The following is an 8,906-nucleotide window of genomic DNA, read 5'->3' as shown; positions in this document are numbered from 1 at the left end:
TGTTTCCCCCGTTGGTCTGGACCTTTAGTGCAGGTTTAGAAGGAAGCTCCAGTTTGTACATACATTTAAATATCTTGGAGTTACCTTGAACTCTACTTTATCTTAAAAAAAACATGTAAAATATATGTCTAGAATTGTTCATTTTAATATTCATAACTTCAGACGAATCAGGTTATCAGTCCAGAAAATACTGCTATGTTTCTTCATTGCATGATTTGTTTGCATTTTGAATACTGTGTTACTAAGTGGTCACTGACAAATCTGACAACCTTAAAAACAATAGCATCACTATTCAAAAAGGCTTTAAAAGTATTCAATAGAAAGCCTCTGTCTTTTCATCATTGTCTCATTCTCCAAAAATACAGTATTCTTAATTTTGAAAATTTTAGAACATTTAAAATTGCCCGTTCAATATTTAAGGTTTTACATGGACACCTCTGGGACAGTTTATTAAGCTAAAATCCAGCACTAGTGGAAAGGAAACAACAGCATCTACTAGGTGACTGTGTAATACCTTCCAGACACACAACATTTAGTCAACAGGTGTTATCAGTCAAGGGTATAGAAATTTGGAACGACATCCCAGCTGTTATACGAGACTCTACTACATTCAGTTCATTTAAAACCAATTGTAAAAGATTGCTTAAAGGGAACCAGATCTGTGATCACTAATGTCAGATTATGCTTATCGTGTGCAGTGTCATTAATGTTCCATTGTCTTTTATCCTATCGTTTTGTTATTCATTGACTGATTGATGTCTAGTGTCTGAATGTTTGGTGTTTTCTTGCTTTTTTCTCATTGATTTGCCAGGGACTACAGATGTGAAGTAGCCTTTGGGCTAATTCTGGCATATTTACATTTAAATGTTCATAAATATGCACTGTCCATTTAAAATAAAAAGTTCTAAGAAAAAAAAAAGAATTTGAGTTCCAGACGTTCAAGCAAACCCTGGTCCGGTTCAAACCAACGGACAGAGACCCACTTTTTGAGGTGGTCTGAGTCCGCTTCCAACCGGATTCTGGTTCGGTTTGCTTCAGGTATGAATACGACAGTCTCAATGCTAGATAGTAAACATAGGTGTAATGCTGGTCAGGTGATGAGCAGTATCAGGTGCATTTCTGCTAAATTCAAGTGGACTGGTGTGCCCATCTGGCCACACTACCATAAAGCCTGATTGGTGGAGTGTATTATCAGTGGTTGACCTTCTGGGTGGTTCTCGATCTCCACAGTGAACCAATGGAGTTCCAGCAAATTGATCATTGAGTTGTTGGTCACCTCCAACAGCTCAATGATCAATGTGCTTAAAGCGTCAGTAACCAACTCAGTGTTGGTCACTGACTGAGACCCTTCTACAGTCACTCAGCTTGGTTGGAGGGACCTGGTGGTTATAAACTTCTTCCATTTCCAAATAACAAAGACTGCAGTATTTTTCAATGCTACCAAAAATGTTTAAGTATATTTCCTCACCAGATCTGGTGTTGGAGGTCTACAGAGAATTGCTTTGACTTCAACGCTTAGTTTCTGAAGCTGATATAGACAAGCATGTACTCTCCGAGTTGAGTCGACCGAACAGGTTGACTGCAACCAAGTTGTGGCAACATCTGAAGGATGATCAGTGGAAACAGGATGCATCTAAGCTCCACGGGTGTTACGGAACAGGTTATGAACACTAAGGCCATAAGTTGCAGTTGGAATCCAAATAAATTTATCAGCCTCCCACTGGACCCCATGTCCAGAGTTCTGCATAATTTTTTTCTTAAGATATATACATTTAATCTCAGATAGGTTAAGTCAGTGAGTTGCAAGATTTATTTATCTGTATGATTATTTCTTTCTTTATGCTTATGTCATGACAGTTGGACACTCACTTATGGTCCTTATATCTGACAACAGCATCATCAAATTCCTGAAATTCAGTTTTGCCTTTTTGTTTAAGTTTGCAACCACAAGACTATTAATGGTCTCCATCTGGCCACTTATTGGGTGATTATTATTATTATTTTTTATTATTATTATTATAAAAAGGCCAAAAAACATTTTAAGATTCAACTGATCTTCCAGTCCAGCTGCTAGAAATCAGAAGTTTTACATCCCAGTGTTCCCATGAGAAGATAAAGAAGGAATTTGTTACCCTTTAAATGTCAGGCTTACAACACTTACTGGCCAATGGTCACACAAAGGGGCCAAATTAACCCGGCAACCACTTTATCATGAATTCAATTTTGATAAGAGTTCGGGAATAATGCGGGCTGAACGGTCTGTGCATGTGAAGTGGTGCCCTCTCTTTAAGGTCTCTATGTACCAGCAGTAACACAAGTTTCTCAAGTGTTGCACTCTGGAGCCGATGGGCGCATTCACTCCTAATGATTTCCATCAATAGTGCAAAGGGTCGAGGCCATTATCCGGGCGAGCTCTGCGCGGAGAGCGGCTCTCTGCTGGAGAGGCGGTAATTGGATAATTAGTGCTGGAAACCAATTAGAGCTCAGGGCTTGTGATGGCACGCGAGTTCAGCAAAGGATGGCCGCATGAGCAAGTGAAATGTGGGTGTGCGTCCCGAGTGCGTCGCCACTCTGATCGATTATCCTCTGGACACCCCTTCTGGACACACACACACACACACACACACACACACACACACACACACACACACACACACACACACACACACACACACACACACACACACACACAGTTCTCCCTCCTCATCCTCCCGCTCCCCTCTACCCCACCCCTTCCTCCCCTTTCCAGCGCTTATCTGCTGGACACAAAAGCGACCAAATCGCCTATTTCCATGAGAAAGAGTTAAACCCCAACAAGAGGCACGGATCGGGCGAGCAGCTTCGGACCCCAAATACCCCGCGATCACTTGAGCAAATGGAGCCACAATGCAGAAGAATGAAAGAAAAGAGGGGGATGAGAGCAAGAATGGGAGACGGGGGAGAGGGCGCTCTAAAGACATATTTATATATGTTAAAGAAAATGCTAATGTGTCTCGTGAAGAATGGAGAGGATTTCAGAGACCCCCCTAATTCTGCCTTTGTTGCACTCGCGTGCAGACGGCCGAGATTGACACGGTGATCACGTGACACAAGTTTTTTGCGTCTGCAGATCGGAACTTTTCTTCACAGCATAGACGTGCCGTTCGCGTGCGTGCGTGCATGTGTGTGTGTTGTAAGGAGGACGACGCTAGTGCAAGATTCTGTCCAACAACCGCCTTATAGGAAAAGTGTCGGTGCGCACGCGCGTGCACGCGCAGCGACTTTTTTTTTTTTTTTTTTTAATCCGCCAGGCGAGACGCGACATACAGCAGCATTATTTGCTTTTGATTGCTCTGTACCTCTGGGTGTGAGAAAACGCTGAGCGGCGAATACGCGGGAATCCGGTGTTCACTTTGAGCATGTTGTTGCTGTGGGCTCAGAAAAAAAAAAAAAAAGCCTCTCTGTCTTCAGCTGAAAGAGCTCTTCACCGTGTCGCCTGAATGAAAGATCTTTTTGCACCGGGGTTAATGTTGCAGCTGCAAAGCAAATTACTACCTTATCATATGAATATCATTGCTGTTTTGTTGCCCTCTTTGTAGGGTGTATAACAGTAGTTGTTATGCTCTGAGGTAGGCTATGTGGGTTTTTTTTTTTTTTTTTCATGTTTGCTGCTATTGCCCAAAATCTGGCATATTAGTTTTTTTTCGGGGCATGATCAGAGTAGTTTTCAATAAGTAAAAATAAATAAATGAATAAAATATAATATCATAGCAGAGTGAAAGGCCATCAAAAGCATATGAAACCATCTTGACGAGCGGGACTGCCTTTCTTTGCTTTTCAGTCTTTTTATAAACTTTAATACTATTGATCACAGGAGCTAATGGACATCTTGCAGAAATAGTTTTTTCTAGGTTTTAAAATTATTCTGTATAGGTAGAAACCAGTAACCTGACTCTCGCCAGATGGATTTCATTCCACATGGCTCCACAAATCCATCTGGAATCACTGCCATTGAGAGGGATCTCAATACCACATAAAATGGATGAGCCAATCAGGATCGCCGGGCCGATTTTTTGTAGATGCGACGCATCAGAGAAACGACTGTTTGGATTCAGGCAAGAATGGTGGCTTGCTGCAAGGAAGCAAGCGTTCCCCGATTTCCGTCCCCGGCAAAAGCTGTCCCTGATTTCAGTGCATCATGATGGAGTAAAAAGGTTTTAATGCAGCAAGAGGTATTACCTGGTCCTGCCGCTGTCCCAACATAGTAGAAGATGTAATAAATAGTAAATAACAGGCAGTATATTTGTGTATACTGTCTGCTATTTTATCCTGTTGTCTTTCCCTGTTCTGGGACAGAAATGATTATTAATGTAAACATGCTGTGAGGTTGTTTTGCTGGATGGACTGGTGAGGAAAGAACATTATGTGGAAATTCTGAAGCAATACCTCAAGACATCAGCAAGGAAGTTGAAGCTTGGGCACAAATGGGTCTTCCAAATGGACAATGGCCGAATCATACAGCCAAACTGGTTATAAAGTGGCTTAAGGATGGAAAAGTCAATGGTTTGGAGCTGCCATCACAAAGCCCTGATCTCAATCCTGTTCAAAATATGGACAGAGCTGAAAAGGCGTGTGCGAGCAAGGCGGCCAACAAACTTGGCTCAGTTACTCCAGTTCTGTCAGGAGGAATGGGGAGATCCAAAACATTTGACACAAGTCATACATTTTAAAGGCAAGGGATATTGACAAAAATGTATGTAAACTTCTGACCTTCTGACTAAGACAGTGTCTAAAAAATGATCACTCCCATTATTCTGGCATTTACAATCTCTTTCTCTCTCTCTCTCTCTCTCTCTCTCTCTCTCTCTCTCTCTCTCTAAATATATATATATATATACAGTATATATAATTTTGGTAATCCCAATGGACCTAAAACAAGAAAGCTTTATTCAGATTTCATGTCTGGCAATGAGAGAAAAAACATATTTTTATATAGTGCATGAAAACTTCTGGTCTCTACTGTAAATGTGTAGTTTTAATTCAGCATTGTCTGCTCAGTACTACTGTAAGGTGGTCATCCCTACATTATTGCCGCCTCTGTGACTGGTATTTATTCATATACAAAGCCATTCTTCCCTTTCATTATCTTCCCTTTTAATATCGAACCAAGGAAATTGCAATCTTGATTCAATGGACCTTATGAAAATGATGGTATGAGGAGTAAGCGCTGAACAAGGAAATAAAGCTTCGGGGTTTTGGTGAATAATGTCTGGATGAAAACTGGAGCCTTTATTCTCACCTGTTTCTGCTAAACTTTAGTATCCCTGAATGAATTAAGACCCAGGCGAATACTCTGGAGTCTAGGCTAACTGTGCAGCAGTGTTTCTAGGTATCTTTGCATTGTAACTTACTGCTATAGGTTGTGTGATTTTTGAATGTGTTGCTACTATCTTGGCCAGATATCTGTCATTAAAGAGATTTTGATCCGGTTAAATAACGGTAATGGAAATGAATTGCAGTAATGGTGGTTTTAATATGGGTGATAGCTCATTGCCCAGGGCCACATGGCCTGGGGGGGTGGGGCATAAGTGCTGGAAAACATGTTTTCAATCTTCACTCCTACCATAAAACAGTTTTTTGGGGGATGTTTGCCTGTCCACTCAATGGGAATTTGGGGACCTTTATATGAGAGTTCATTGTACGGTGTATTTAATGAGATGCAAATCATCAGACGTGGAAAATCTGTTGTTTTATTGTTGCTATCGCTATGCTTTATACTCTATGTAAGGCAGCCATGTTGGATTTTAAGGTCCAGGATGAGAAAAAAAATCTTGAAATTTCCCCTTTAGGGAACTTTTGTGTTTATGTTTTTAACTTTAAACTTGGAAATGTTGTGAACACAGAATTTAAACCACATCCTTCAACTAATTTTGCATCGCCAATGAATAAAAGCACACCCTTTCATCTTTTGTCAACCGTTTGTATATTGTGTAATATGATTTCCAGGTCAGTCATAAGGCCGGACCAGAGAATCAGTGAATAAGAAGGCAAAGTCAGAAGGAAAAACTTAAGGAAACACCTCCAAAAAGTCCCGGGACCTCAAGTCTGGCTCATTTAAAGCATAAAGTCATGAGGTGATCTCATTCTTCAGGGGTAATTGGAAAGTGATGTCATTAATCAATCAACGTCTCGTGTCTGCTTCTTTAGGACAGGCCCAACTAAGCTGGGCTTGTTCATTCAGGTGCCTTCTATTTGACTTTCAGTGGCAGATGGGTTCTTTATAGAACATGCCAACCTGTATTAGCTTCCACTGCAAGGCAAGTGTTGCCCCTGAAAAAGGCTGGGGGGTGCAGCATGAGGAGGGGTCAGGAAAGAGCGAGTGAATGAGGAAAATCTCCTAAAGAGCCGTGACGGGGCCCCGGTCTGTCTCTAAATGTATTTTAATGGGGGGGACCCTTGTGTCCGGGCCAATTCATCTCCCATCTCCAAGTAATGAAAGGAGTCATAGCTGGGACTGTTTCGGGATCTGGAGGAGAGAGGGAGGGGGGGGGGAGGGATGGTGCTACAAAGGCTACATGTGGCTTTGCCTCATTATGCCATAGTTAGGCTGGGGGGCTGTATGGGGCCAGAGAGGGTGAGGGCCCCCGCAGACAGATTCAGAGGGGCCACGATGCTGGCGAGGACGGCTGCAAAAAGGAGACCCCGCCATGCCTTTATGCCGCCACTCCTAACGAGGGCTTCATATGCCTTTGATATAATCTCACCATTGAAATCCAGATAAATCCCCCCCGCGTTTAAAGCCAAATCCCATTTGTAACGGGTAAAAGCTGGGAGTATTTGTGCGCCTTCACCTGCGCCTCTCTGTTCTGGCAGCCGAGGCCACTGAGAACCGCATGTTAAACCGAGCCGTTATATAGGCTTTAATTTAAAAAAAAAAAAAAAAAATCTTTCTCCGTCGCAACACATCTCGTGATCCGACCTGAGCCGAATTAGAATAAAATCAATCTTTAAGTGCTTATAGTCCCTATGCAGCTGAAGATATGATCTGAAAGACAAATAATTACTAGATTAGATTAGAGCACAGCGGGGGATGAGTGAACAGGAGGCAAAGCGAATTTATGGAATTTACGAAATGATGCTATTAGCACCGGTTACGCCACATTCTTCTGTACGTATGCCGTGCCTAGAGACATTTATGGACACCCCATGAATGTTTTCACATTGTAACATTACAACCACTGTCTTCTGAGCATTCTGTTATTGGGGACTGAAGTGAACACAGAGTAGTGGAGGAAAAATAATTGAGCTTTTCAAGATTTTTTTTTTTCAATAAACAATAAAATCAGACGCCATGTATTGTAATCCAACCCCATTTAATCTGTTGCCCCCAAATACAATCCAGTGCTCCCTACTGCCTTATAGAAACCCACCTAATCAGTAAACAATGTCATTCTGAACATAATCTATTGCTAGAAAATATTAGTGAACAAACAGCACCATGAAGATCAGGGGACACAGCAAAGAGGGCAGTGGAGATGTTTGAAAAAAAGGTATGGCTATAAAACAATATCCCAAACTTGGAATGTATCACTGAGTGCAATTATTTGAAAATGAAAAGAGAGTGAGACGATTACTAACATACAAAGACATGGCCATCCACCCAGACTGATGGGCTGGGTAAGGAGAGCGTTAATCAGAGAGGCCGCCGAGAGGGCAGTGGTAGCTCTGCAGAAAGGACAAGTGTTAGTTTTACACTCAACTAATCTGGCCTTTAAGGAACATTTGCAAGGAGAAAGCCAATCTTTAACGGAAGCCACAAGAAGTCCCATTTGCAGTTTGCCAAAAGTTGTGTAGACCACAAGCAAGTGGAGGAAGTTGCTCTGGTCAGACAAGCCAAAAAACAAAAACAAAGAAAAACTCAAAATTCTAATTGGGGAATCTACACCACCTCCATTGTGAAGCATGGCGGTGGAAGCATCATGTTGTGGGAATACATTTGTTCAGCAGAGAAAGGGAAGCTGTTTGGAGTTAGCAAGAAGATGGCTGAAACAAAGAAGTAAATGTCCTGGAGGCTCTAAAAGTCAAGCACCCTAAACATACAGCCAGAGCAACTGGAATATTCTACATCATAGCATCCTCCTGTGTTGGAACGGCCTAGTCAAAGTCAAGACCTGAACCCAACTTAGAATCTGTGGGAAGGTTTTCATGTTCACAGATGCTCTCCATCCAATCTGACTAAGAATTAGCTATACCCAGAAAAGAAGAGTGTGAGTTCAGCCTGTAGATGTGCCAAAGTTCTGCAGCAAAAGGCTGTCCTGCTCAGTGTTGACCTGAGAGAGGGAGGCATAAAAGCACACCGCACTTTTCAGATCCTTCTTTGTGACTGTTTTTAAAGCTCAGACTTTCCTCCCACTTCACAATGTTACACCGCTTTTCGTAGGGCTACCACATAATATGCCAATAACGCACATTGCATTTAGAGGTTATTATGAGAAAATGTTGTAAGGGGTCTGAATAGTTTTGCAGAGTAAAGTCGTCCCACTGTTCAGCATGCTGAGCCGCAGAGCAGTCAGTCAACCCTCCATGTTTTCTCCGTCGGGCTGGGTAGATGAGGGCACTCCGAGGATGAGGGCGGAATGATAACTAGCGTCCTGCGTGCCTTAAGTTTGGGTATCCTCCTGTTTCAGAGGTGGAGAGGTCAGTGGGGCATCTCAGCCTCGTGTTTCTTCTTCAGTGCGTTACACGGGACACGCGTGAGGGGGATCCAAACAGGGTTTCAGTATAAATCTCTGAAACGCATTCGGAGGTAAAGCGGTCCCATCAGACACTCCTATTCAAATGCTTTGTCCTCTAGCTCAGGGACACTGCGCATCTCCGTGCCTCCCCCTCCACCCGCGTGTCGGCGCGCAGACTCATTTAGCAGCCCG

The sequence above is a fragment of the Fundulus heteroclitus genome, chromosome 6, assembly GCF_011125445.2.
Source record: "Fundulus heteroclitus isolate FHET01 chromosome 6, MU-UCD_Fhet_4.1, whole genome shotgun sequence".
In the NCBI taxonomy this organism is placed as follows: Eukaryota; Metazoa; Chordata; class Actinopteri; order Cyprinodontiformes; family Fundulidae; genus Fundulus; species Fundulus heteroclitus.
The sequence above is the reverse complement of the archived record's forward strand: the minus strand, read 5'-3'. Positions refer to the sequence as shown.